The sequence below is a fragment of the Pleurodeles waltl genome, chromosome 4_1 (genome assembly GCF_031143425.1).
Source record: "Pleurodeles waltl isolate 20211129_DDA chromosome 4_1, aPleWal1.hap1.20221129, whole genome shotgun sequence".
NCBI lineage: Eukaryota > Metazoa > Chordata > Amphibia > Caudata > Salamandridae > Pleurodeles > Pleurodeles waltl.
The window spans coordinates 689,463,230-689,476,590 of record NC_090442.1 but is presented as its reverse complement, the minus strand read 5'-3'; positions in this window follow the sequence as shown (position 1 = coordinate 689,476,590).

Sequence of the window (13,361 nt, the reverse complement as noted above, 5' to 3'; positions counted from 1 at the left end):
ACCCAGCTGGGGTGGGCCTTCAAAAGGTGGACGCAATGGTGTTCAGATGCTGTGCCACACCTGGTACCCCCTCCTGCATGCAACTGGAGGTGCTCTCTCTGTAGGCCTGGAGGCCCATTGTAGTGACCTGAATTATATGAGGTGTCGTGAGCAGCTGAGAAGGACGTTTGGGCTGCCAGTGGCAGACGGAGCTGTGCTGAACATGCAGCGGTGGTGGGGGTCTTTTGTTGGACTTGGCCTGGGGGGGCCACCCCCCCCTTCTGTGGCAGAGTGCTGATTGGGCGGCCCTATATCGGCCAGCTCCTGGACTGCGGACTGGCTGATGGTGAGACAGACACGTTGAGTGGAAGACAAAGCCTGTGCTGCTCCTGCCGGTGTCGGTGGTCCCCACATGGTGGACTGGTGTAGGTGTGACAGTTGGAAAACAGACAGTGGGTAGTGGCAAGGACACGAGGTTCGACCACTGCGCTATGCCTGGTGGTGTGGGGCACAACATTGTGAGTAACCGCTTATAGCGGGGGCCCCATCTGGTGCGCACCATGGGAAAGGACAGGGCGAACAAGGGAGCGCAGCAAACAAGGATGGATCAATACACAGCGCAGAATGCAGGAGCGAGTCTGCAAAAGGACCCTCCTGGCACCTCAGAGTAGGGAATGGAGCCCACCGGGGTGCAGATCTTGGCTGCCATTGAGTCATCTAGCCGGGCAACGCAGACTCAGATTGCGGCCATAGCAGTAGATGTCAACCTGCTGAGAGCTGATCTGAGAGTAGTGGCAGAAGGATCGGTGGCCACTGAGCAAAAAGTGACTTGCATGTAGTCTGATATGGACATACTAAAGGCTTCGGTGGCCACCCTTGAGGCTCAAACATGCAAACTGGAGGTGCGTGTCGAGGATGTGGAGGGTAGGGCAAGGCACTGTAACCTCTGTGTAGTGGGCTTCCAGTGGGAGTAGAGGGGGCGAATGTTGAGGCCTTCCTGGAGGACTGGATCCAAAAATCATTGCCTGCTGCCCCTCTGTTGGCTGTGTTTGTGGTGGAGCATGCGCACCGGGCCCTGGCACTGCTGGCGCAGCTGGGGGCCCCTCTGCGTACGATCATAGCAAAGGTCCTTAACTACAGAGACCGCAACACAATTTTGCAGGAAGTACGCAAACATGGAGATCCCACATTTGAGAACCACACTATCCGTTTTTTCCCAGACTACACCAGGGCGGTGCAGCTCCAATGACAGTCATATGCTGGTGTTAAGCGTAAGCTAAGAGACCTGGGCTACACTTATATGTTGTTATACTCAGCGAAGCTTAAGGTTCTGCATGCGGGCCGTGCTCACTTCTTACAATCTCCTGAAGCAGTGTGGGACTGTTTGGAACGGAGCGATGGGACAGGACCGCTGGAATCCCCACAGGTAGAGAGTAGTAGGAGACCCCGAGGCCTAGAGGAAGTGCGTACTGCAGCGCGCAGGAGTACCAGGCACCATTGTGCCTGCCGTGGAAGCCGAATGATTGTGCGCTCGGACGGTACTCTGAGCCTTGAGTGGAGGAGAGTGGAGCGGGAGGAGGCTAAACTGTTGGTACAAACTGTCACGTCGGAGGCTTCCTCGCGCTCCAGCTCCCCCTGTGTCACGAGTGGTCTATCTCCGGAGGGGGAGGCCGAGGTCACCTGAATGATGTACTGTACCTTTCGTTCTGATTGGAATCAAGTACTATGGTTTGGGGTCGATGCTTGGGGTCCTCCCTCTGTTGGCTCTCCTCTGGCTCTTTGGCCTGTGTTTCCTCCTGTCAATTGCTACCTTTTAGGTGCTGGGGAAGTGGGGGTCCGGGTTGGTGTTTGAATGGGGGCCGCGGCAGAGTGGTGAGCCCATGAACCCCCTCCTCCGTTGTTAGTTTATTTGTTAAGGGAAGTGTGTGTGCGGGCTGGACGATTGGGCGAGAGGTGGCAGAGTGCCGTGTAGTCCAAACCTGACACTGGCTATCGAGTGGGAACGGTGATTGTTCCCCACTTCTGGGTTCTGGAAGAGATAGCGGGGTACACACACGATTGGGCAGACACTAGTTGTGGGCGGTGTTTACCCGGGGTGGGATGGGGGAGTGTTATGTGGGTTCTAGTTGATGTTGGTATTCTGTTTTTGATGAGGTGAGCACTGTGAGCATTCTCCTACTGAGAAGGTATCGGATCATCGGGCTGCGTGCGTGCCATGGCCGGGGGTAGGGTTGGGGGGGCTGCATGTGGGTGTGGGAGGGGCGGTCGGGCCCTGTAGGGGTCCAGGTGGTGTGGAACAAAATATGGCTGGTACCCTGACACGTATGGTTACATGGAATGTTTGGGCTTAAACTCCTTTGAGAAGCACTACAGAGCACACACATATGTTAAGCGGCTTGGAGTGCACATTGCGCTTCTGCATGGGACGCATCTGATAGAAAGTGAAGCGCAAAAAGTGCAGAAAAAATGGAGGGGGAAGTTTTATTCGGCAACCTACTCCTCCTACGCTAGGGGGGTCTCTGTATGGATTGCCCCCGGGACTCCATTCACATTAAGAAGCTAAAAAGTGGATGTTCCAGGCCGATATATATTCTTGCACGGGTATTAGATAGCCTGGAGCTCTGTCTGTTGAATGTTTATGCCCCAAACACTGATGATGCGGGGTTCTATCACCAGCTCCAACAGGAATTAATATCTTACACAGGGATGTCTATTGTGTGGGCTGGCGACTTTAATTGTGTCCTAGACGGGGCCCTAGATAGGGACCCTCCAAAGCTGAACACTAAGGGGGTCATTCCAACCCTGGCGGTCGGTGTTAAAGCGGCGGTCAAACCGCCTACAGGCTGGCGGTAAAAAAAATGCAATTCCGACCCTGGCGGAAACCGCCAACAGAGACCGCCACTTTAACACACCGCCCGCCACGGCGGGACAAACAAACAGCGAGGCGGTCACCGCCAACAGACAGGCGGGAGACAATGTACCGCCCACCCTATCACAACCCACCAATCCGCCACCTTTTCTGCGGCGGTAGCCCCGCCGATAAAAACACAGCGGAAACAGACATTTCAAACGGAAAACGCTCACCTCCATACACCACACGAGGAATCTGGACAGCATAGAACCCGAACTACACATCCTACCAGCCATTGTCTTCCTGCTCCTCTACCAGGAGCACGAACGCCGGCGCAGAAGACAACGGTGAGGGGGAGGCAAAAAATTACGGGGACACACATATGCGACACACCCACCCTCACCCTCAACCACTACAACACACACATCAATGCATAGCAACACATCACAGTTACTCCCCCAAACCCCCCGGAAGAATGCAAAGGCAAAAGGAAATGATTATAAATATAGAATTATATTGTAAGACTGAGTATAAAATATATCACACATCTATAACTTCATATACATAAATTGTCCAGTCCGATATGTCCATCAGCCATTGTTCGTGGGCCACTGGGCCAAAACACATGGGCAAAGCCCACACAGGATACCTGCCTCCAACGGAGAGAACACTGCAGGGGCATCAGATAGGAAAACTACAGGCACCTCAGGGGGAAGGGAAGGGGGGGCACCTCAGCCTGATGAGTCCTCGACGCCAGATCCACGAGGGGCCTCCATGGCCACTGTACCATCCTGGGGAGTGCAAAGCCACAGTCTCTCAAGTCTCTACAGTGGGTGGCTTGCCCACTGCCATATCCTGGGGAGTGCAAAGCCACAGTCTCTCAAGTCTCTACAGTGGGTGGCTTGCCCACTGCCATATCCTGGGGAGTGCAAAGCCACAGTCTCTCAAGTCTCTACAGTGGGTGAGTTGCCCACTGTGCCATCCTGGGGAGTGCAAAGCCACAGTCTCTCAAGTCTCTACAGTGGGTGGTTTGCCCACTGTTCAATCCTGGGGAGTGCAAAGCCACAGTCTCTCAAGTGGATAACAGTCTCCACTGGTACTGGAGGGGGACTAGTGCCCAGAGTGCTTCGTGCAGCCCTGCCCGACACAGATGCGGGCCTGCCCCTTCCGCCAATAGGCCAGCGGTGCTTGAGATGAAGGGCCCAGTTCAGCGGTGCTTGAGACGGTGGTGCACAGCGGAGCGGTGCTTGAGATGAAGGGCCCAGTGCAGCGGTTCATGAGACGGCGGTGCCCAGCGGAGCGGTGCTTGAGATGAAGGGCCCAGTGCAGCGGTTGTTGAGACGGCGGTGCCCAGCGGAGCGGTGCTTGAGATGAAGGGCCCAGTGCAGCGGTGCATGAGACGGCGGTGCCCAGCGGAGCGGTGCTTGAGATGAAGGGCCCAGTGCAGCGGTGCTTGAGATGGCGGTGCCCAGCGGAGCGGTGCTTGAGATGAAGGGCCCAGTGCAGCGGTGCTTGAGACGGCGGTGCCCAGCGGAGCGGTGCTTGAGATGAAGGGCCCAGTGCAGCGGTGCTTGAGACGGCGGTGCCCAGCGGAGCGGTGCTTGAGATGAAGGGCCCAGTTCAGCGGTCCTTGCCCAGTTCAGCGGTCCTTGCCCTGTTCAGCGGTGCTTGCCTTGGCGGTCCTTGCCCTGTTCAGCGGTCCTTGCCCTGTTCAGCGGTCCTTGCCCTGTTCAGCGGTGCTTGCCTTGGCAGTCCTTGCCATGTTCAGCAGTGCTTGAGTTGGCGGTCCTTCATTGCCCAGCTGGGCTGTGGCTGGCGGTTCTTCATTGCCCAGCTGGGCTGTGGCTGGCGGTCCTTCATTGCCCAGCTGGGCTGTGGCTGGCGGGGCCCTCCTGGGCAGCTGGGCTGTGGCTGGCAGGGCCCTCCTGGGCAGCTGGGCTGTGGCTGGCGGGGCCCTCCTGGGCTGCAGTACCGGGCCTGTGTGTGTCCTCCTGCACACCTGGGATGGGGCTGGTGGGGCCCTCCTGGCCAGCTGGCCTGCTGCCGGACTTGTCGGGCGTGCTGCCCTTCCCACCCTTCCCTGCACGCTTGTGGCCCTTTCCCACCTTTGGCGGTGTGCCAGGTGGCACCTCACTTCCTGACGGTGCCAATGTAGGGATTTTGGTCCCTGGGGTCTTTGGTCGCTCGCGCCGGGCACTGGCAATCTTAGGATGCTTTTCCGGTGGTGGGCTGGCCGTGCCTTGGCTCCTAGCTGAAATGGATGCCCTTGAGGGTGGGGGACTCCACAGTCCATGGACAACAGTCTTCACTGGTCCCGGTTTTGTGGTGGCTGAGGTGCTGATTGGAGTCTTATGAGATGGACGGGGTGGGGGAGTTGTTGGAAAGAGGTCAAGTTTGGAAAGGAAAATCAATTTGGAAAGAGAGGGACGGGTAGGTGTAGTGGGTATGGGAGTGGAGGAAGAGGATGTGGTTGTAGGAGTGTGAAGTCTGGTGTCTTTGGGTGCAGGTGCTTGGGCTGGAGGCTGTCGTGGGGTGGATGGCTGTTGGGTGGGTGGCTGCCTGCGTTTGTGTAGTTTGGAGGAGGGGGTGACAGACACACTTGGAGAGGACACAGGGGACGTGTAAATGGTAGTGGAGGTGGTGACTGCATGTGTGCGGAGTGTTCTGGTGGGTGTGCTGGTGATGGACGTAGTGGCTGAAGATGTTGTACATGCAAGTGTGAGTGGAGACGTGACAGGGAGGGAGGAGGGAGACGAGGAGGAGGGGGACACAGTGGAGGCAGTGGGTGTTGGTATGTCTGCATGTGGATGTTGCTTGTGTGAATGCTAGTGTGATGTGTGGTGCTTATGTCTGGATGAGCTTCCCTTGGGTGTTGAGATGTGTGCAGGGGCTGGTCTGATGGTGTGTCTGGGATAGGCAGAGGTACAGGGGATTGGGTCTGGGTGGAGGAAGTTGGAGGGGGGAGGCTAGAGACAGGGACAATTGCTGCCGTCAGTGCTGAGGCCAGAGCGTTGAACGATCGCTGATGGGCAGCCTGACCCGAATGAATGCCCTCCAGGTATGCATTACTCTGGTGCATCTCTCTTTGTACACCCTGGATGGCATTCAAAAGGGTAGATTGCCCAACAATGATGGTCCTTAGGAGGTCAATGACCTCCTCACTGAGGGCAGCAGGGGTGACAGGGGCAGGGCCTGAGGTTCCTGGGGCGAAGGAGATGCCCACCTTCCTGGGTGAGCGGGCAGGGGGCAAACGCTGAGGGGCTGCTGGGAGGGCGGTGCTGGTGCGCTGGGTGGCGGCTGTACCTGTTGTTGCGGGGGCACGGATGTTGCCGCCACCACAAGGGAACTCCCTTCAGAGGACGAGTTGCTGTCACTGACATCAGCACGAGTCCCCGCTGTGGAGCTCCCCTCGCCCTCCGTCTCACTGGTGAAATCCGAGTCAGTTTCATGGCCCGCCATGGCCATGTGAGATGCAGCTCCCTCGTGCTCCGATGCCACTTCTCCTCCGCCTGATGATGCTAATGCACACATGAACAGGAAGACCACAAAAAAGGGGGGGAGGAGAAATAAAGACATGTTGAGTGCATGGATTACCGCTACCGTTGGCGGACAAGACAGACACACAAGTCCCCTGCACTACGCCGCGCACTTGGGGTCCACTACGCAATCCGTGGGACATGGCCTACAACCCTATGGACGACAACTGCACACATAGATGACACAGGGCCATGAATACCTGTACTTGGCACCCTACAGAGGTGGGGGGCTGGGGCACAGGGCCATGCCTTACGGAGGGGCCTAGCCTCCAGAAATCGCCCTGGCCTAGGGATACCCACAGCCCACCTCCCCCACCCAGACACCTCCACTGCGCGCAAAGTCAGCAGAATGTATTTGTACTCACCCCCTTGTGTCTGCTGTGATGTCCTCACGCGCCCATCCAAATCGGGGTAGGCCACCGCCAGGATCCGGGTCATCAGGGGGGTCAATTGACGACTGGCACCCCACCTACGTTGGGAAGCCATCCCCAGCAGAGCCTCTGCTGTCTTCCTGCTCCCGCGTCGGATATCCTCCCACCTCTTCCGGCAGTGGGTGCCCCATCTGTTGTGGACCCCCAGGGTCCGGACGTCCTTGGCGATGGCACGCCAAATCGCGACTTTCTGGTGGGCGCTGACCTATGTGACGTACAGGGAGAGAAAAATTGTCATCACCTTCTGCATGCTCGATGTGAGTGGCCCCCCATCCCCACCCTTGCCATGTGGCACATGCTCTCATCTGTCGTTTGATGCATGCCTCAATCGCTCCCCTCCCCACCATCTTTCATCCACCCGACTCAACCCAGGCATTGCCCACTAAGCATGGTCCCAGTGTACTTACCTGTTGGTCTGGAGGACCGTAGAGTTGCGCATACTGGGGGAGGACCCCATCCACGAGTTTCTCCAACTCCTCCGCAGTGAAGGCAGGGGCCCTTTCCCCAGTCGCATGAGCCATTGTCTCTTCCAGACCGAGGTCACAGCAGCACTTGCAGTGTAGGTCCTCTCCTGTCGAAGATCAGGTATCGAGTGATTAAGCAGATAGAAAATGGCGGTCACGCCCGCGGAACCATAGGGTTCTATGTTAACCAATGCGGCTTAGCGCCACGGTCTTCGACCGCCTACCGCCGCGGTGTGCCACGCCAGCGCATTGACCTCACATCCCACTGTCGCACTTCACAGGTCAGGCAGCCGCCATTTCAAGGAACCACATGGCCTATTTACCAACTGCTTCACACATACCTAGGCCATGCACCAACACTCATACAAGCCATTCAATGCATTGGGAATCGTGCTATGTGAAAGCTGTGGTTCGTACCTGTGGGTTGCTTGACTCTGTGCTCGCCGTTGTCCTTCATAGGCACCGTCCGCTGGGACATGCGAGGAGATGGAGGAATCTTCCTGTGTACAGACCGCTGGTGGACCTGTCGACAATGGAGGAACAACATGTCATACTGACATACAGGCTCGACCGAGCCACTATACAGGAACTGTGTGCCCAGCTGGAGCCAGACCTGATGTCACCCATCCGCCAACCCACAGGGATCCCCCCTCTAGTGCAGGTGCTGTCAGTACTCCATTTCTTAGCAAATGGGTCATTTCAAACAACAGTGGCCATATCATCAAGGATGTCCCAGCCTATGTTTTCCAAGGTGTTGTCCAGAGTGTTGTCTGCCCTGCTGAAACACATGCGGAGCTACATCGTTTTTCCTGAGGTGGGGGATTTGCCTACAGTGAAGGGTGACTTCTTTGCCCTTCGACATATCCCCAACATCATAGGTGCCATTGATGGGACACATGTTGCTTTGGTCCCCCCCAGCAGGAGTGAACAGGTGTACAGGAACCGGAAGAGTTATCATTCGATGAATGTACAGATGGTGTGTTTGGCTGACCAGTACATCTCCCATGTTAATGCCAAGTTACCTGGGTCATGTCTAATACATTTGTTCTAAATCACAGCCAGACTCCAGATTGTTTTGTGCAATAAGTGTTTTTATTCAAGTGCTCTACATTGGATGGGTGGTTGCAAATCGGTGAGGGGTGATGGTGGAGGATTGTCCCTGGCAGAGTCCAGACTATCAGTTTCACAGGTGCATTGTCCAAATGCCTGTGGGAAGTGGAGCAGGGGCAGTTTAAGGTTGGACAGGGTGACAATGTGGGACAGTGGGATGACAATCAGGGCGGTATCCTTTGCTGGCGGGGGTCTTGACATCTTACTCTGTCTTCTTCCTGGTTCTCAGGGCCCGCTTTCGGGGTGGTTCTCCTTCTGCAGGGGGTGGGGTTCTGGTGGCCTGTTGGTCTTGTGTCGGGGCCTCCTGTCCACTAGCGCCGGCGGAGGTGGTAGGCAGTTCTTGGTGCATGCTAGTGTCAGGGGCCCTTTGAGGTGTCACAGTGTTCTGCAATGTTGTGACTATCTCATTCAGGGCCACTACGATGGTACCCATGGCGGAACTGATGTTTCTTAGTTTCTCCCTGAACCCCATATACTGTTCCTCCTGCAGAAGCTGGATCTCCTGAAACCTAGCCAGGACGGTCGCCATCGTCTCCTGGGAGCGGTGGTATGCTCCCATGATGGAGGAGAGGGCCTCGGGGAGAGTGGGTTCCCTGGGCCTGTCCCCCCCCTGTCGCACAGCAGCCCTCCCAGTTCCCCTGTTCCCCTGTTTCCCTGGGCCTCTGTCCCCTGGACCGTGTGCCCACTACCACTGCCCCAGGTCCCTGTTGTTGTTGGGGTGGTGGGTTATCCTGGGTTCCCTGTAGTGGTGGACACACCGCTGATTGACGTGTCCTGGGGACAGAGGTATGGGCCCGCTGGGTGGGTGCTGTGCTGGTGTTCCCAGAGGGGGGAAGGTCTACTGTGGCCTGTGGCTGTGTGAGGGGAACCGACTGTCCCGAGGTCCCCGATGGGCCGGGCTGGTCATCTAGATCCAGGAAGACAGAGCTGCTGTCCTCACTGTGGGCCTCTTCTGGGGGTGGAGGGGACATTTGTGGACCCTCCTGCGCAGTGACGTGGCGTTCGGGTCCTGCAGGGGTATAAAAGCATGGTTATTGCTTCTGTGTGTGTCATAGCGTGCAATGGGTGGGTGCCCGTGTACCCCAGTGCTGGCATTCCTTTGTGGGGGCTGTTGTGACGGTGGTTGGGGGGGGGTTTGTATGTGTATGTGCAGTGGGCATGCTTAGGTGATGGGTGTCCATGCTTTGTGGACGCATGCAGGGCTAGGTGTTGGGATGGGTGGGTTGTGATGGTGAGAAAGTTGCAAGGAGTAAGATGTGATGGGGGTGAGGGTGGGGGTATGAGTTGGCATGCAGGTGGGGTGGGGGGGAGAAGTAGTTAAGATTTGCCTTACCAGAGTCCATTCCTCCGCCTACTCCTGCGAGGCCCTCAGGATGCAAGATGTTCAAGACTTGCTCCTCCCATGTTGTGAATTCTGGGGGAGGAGGTGGGGGTCCGCCGCCAGTCTTCTGCACCGCGATGTTGTGCCTGGATACCATGGAACGCACCTTCCCCCGTAGGTCGTTCCACCTCTTCCTGATGTTGTCCCGATTTCTTGGGTGCTGTCCCACAGCGTTGACCCTGTCCACTATTCTGCTCCATAGCTCCATCTTCCTGGCAATGGTGGTGTGCTGCACCTGTGCCCCAAACAGCTGTGGCTCTACTCGTACAATTTCCTCCACCATGACCCTGAGTTCATCATCAGAGAACCTGGGGTGTCTTTGCGGTGCCATGGGGTGGTGTGGGTGATGTGTGGGGTGGATTGTATGCTGCTAAGTGTGCTGATGTGTATTGTTGTGTTGTGTGAAGTGCGTGCAAATATTGCTGGGTGACAGTGAATTGGGCGTCTGGGTGCTCGGATGTCTTTTCTCGGTGCGTGTTCACGAATCTCTAGGAGTGGAGGTTTGTGGGTGATGTGGGTGTGTGTTTTATATTTAATTGGGTGTGTGGGAGTGGTGTGTGTAAGTGTCTCAGGTGTTTTCATTTTGAATTGTCGAATGTGGTTGTATTTTGTAAGTGTGTGTGTATTTTGACCGCGGCGGTGTGTACCGCCAATGGAATACCGCGGTTGAAAGACCGCCACGTGGATTCGTGTGTCGTGATAGTGTGGGCGTATTTCTGTTGGCGTGACGGTGGAGGTTTGGTCATCGCCAGTTTCCCGCTGGCCTTTGGTTTGGCGGACTTTTGTGGATGTCTGTATTTTGGCGGTTTGACTGTTGTGGGTCAGAATGACCGTGGCGGTTTACCGCGGCGGTGTTATGGCGGTCTTCTGAACGGCGGTAAGCGCCTTTTACCGCCGAGGTTGGAATGACCACCTAAGTCACAAATGACTGCCAAGTTGCGGACTGTTATGAGGAATTTACATTTTGTGGATGTGTGGAGGGAAGTGTACCCTACTTCCAGAATATTTTCGTGTTACACGCATACCCATGGGGCTTATAGCTTCCTGGATCGGTTTCTCCTGGCCAATGACGGATCGCTTGACGTTCACTGTGTTGCCTATCAGGTCCGGTTCTTAGCAGACCATGCCCCTCTCCTTCTGGAATGTGAAACACAAGTACCCAAGCCGGCGATCCCCTTGTGGCGTCTGCGGCCAGACGTACTGAGTGATCCCGAATATAAACAAGACCTCCAGGGGACGCTGACTGGTTATTTTAGTACTAATTGGGGTACGCCCACGGCCCGGAGCATCGAATGGGAGGCATTGAAAGTAGCTATTAGAGGGGAAAGCCTTAGTAAAATGTTTGGTATTAGGAAGCGCTTAGACTAGGTAATCACACAGCAGGAGGATGTATTGACAGCCCTACAGCGCCAAATAGATAATGGCGACGCATCAGAATCGGCGTGCCTTGAGGTGCGTGGCAGAATTGTATAAATCTGGGATTGACTGGATAGTTATATCCGCCGGAATTATAGGTAGCGGCTGTATCGGGAGGGGGACCGTTCGGGCGTATGTTGGCTTGGATCCTTCGGCGGGAATGCCCTGTTTCTATAATTCGATGCTCCTTGGTCCTTCCAGTGAACTGATTTTGGGACAGCTTCAGGTGAACTCGCACCTATGTTGAATGTGGATGTTAAGTTGTTGGCCAAGGTCTTGGCCTCTCGTTGGAGTCGAGTGGTGACCCATTTGGTGCAGAGTGATCAATGTGGATTTATACCAGGGAGTGGGACTCATATGAACATACAGCGCCTATCACATATATTACACGAGACCCGCGGCTCCGCGTTTCCCGCAGCTCTGGTGGCTCTTGATATGGAGAAAACATTCAACACGTTATCATGGGAATACCTATAGGAGGTGATGCATCGGATCAGTATTGGCCCGGTTTTTCTATCCTGGGTGTGTCTTTTATATACGCAACCCCGGGCAAGAGTGCATATATGGGAGAGATAGTGTCGGAGTCTTTTACTATCGAATGTGACACACAGCAGGGATGTCCCTTATCGCCACTGCTGTTCGCGTTGGCTATGGAGCCTCTGGCCATACGACTACGATCTGGGTTGGATGGGTGGGACATTTGTGTGGGGGCCAGAACGCATATAATATCATTGTATGCTGATGATGCCCTGGTGTATGTCACTGATCCGGAGCGAGTGGTCCCCTTCTTGTTGGGTATGATGGATATTTTTGGACAGATGTCAGGCCTCCAAGTCAATCAGCACAAAACGGTATTATTCCCAATTGCAGGATAGTGGACAGCGGTGACACCTGAGTTACCCAGTTTGGGGCTGTCTTGGAAGACAGAGTCATTTACATATTTAGGCGTTCGAGTGACGCACTCCCCACAGCTGCAATTTACGTTAAACATGGGGAGAGTACTGGAGAGCCTCCGATCCTCTGTTCAATTCTGGACCTCCCTTCTATTATCGGTTATGGGTAGAGTCGCACTTAGCAAAATGATTGTTCTCCCCAGATGCCTGTATTTCATGCAGAACTCCCTCTGTGAGCTTCCTCTCTCATTGTTCTGGCAGCTGGATAGATTATTATTATCCCTAGTCTGGGCAGGTAGGCGGTGCAGAGTCCGCTTGGAGTTACTGAAATTGGACCTGGCTAGTGGGGGTCTGGGACTGCCAGATCTCTACCTATATTATCTGGCCTGGTTACTACAGTACGCAGTCCGGTGGTGTGAGGATACTCCTAACTGGGAAAAAGACTTGTTGACTGGCTCGGTCTGTGTGGAGCAACTCCCGAAAGTATTGATGGGGGGCTCTAGGGTTCCGCGGGGTACCCCTTATCTGATATGAGCAGGTGTTGAGAGCGTGGGAGAGTGCGGTTGTGCAGGTTCTCCGCAGAGCCCCAATACGCGTGTCTGCTACCATTGTGGTGGGTCCGGCCCCTTGTCAAAGCTGCTGAGGTGATGGATTTTGAGAAGTGGCGCGCAGGGGGTTGTAATAATGCAGGTGACCTGTACCAAAACGGCATGTTTATTACAAGGGGAGAAGCTGAATCCCTGTTTGGAGTTTGTGGGGGGCAGTTCCTACAGTATGCGTATATTTCACGGATGGCCAGAGAGATTTGGGAGACTTTTCCAGAGGAGCTGACTAAATCTCACCTCCTGGTGACTCTTCTGGATCCAGGAGGTGAACGCGGTCTCCTGTCGTGAATGTATAAAGCTCTTAAGGGAGATAGGCTAGCTGGAATGCAGAGAATCGGGGGCTGCTGGGAAGCTGACCTGGGTGTAGCGCTCACGGATGGGGAATGGAATAGGACCTGTTAGTTGGTAAAGGATGTGACTAGCAATGCTTGGTTCAAATTGACACACTTCTATTATTTGTATAGAGCATACCTGACGCCCCAACGCCTACATAGAACATTCCCCTCAAGACCTGACAGCTGTGGCCATTTGGGGATGCCGTTGGCTTAAGTTGTTCATATGGCATGGGTCTATAGCTCCGTCCAGTCTTTTTGGAGTCAAGTAATGGCAGCGCATAGGGAGGTCACAGCTGTGCGAGTGCAGGTAGCAATGAAGCACTGTTTACTGGGCCTGCTCCCTGTCCCTAAGAAATGTCA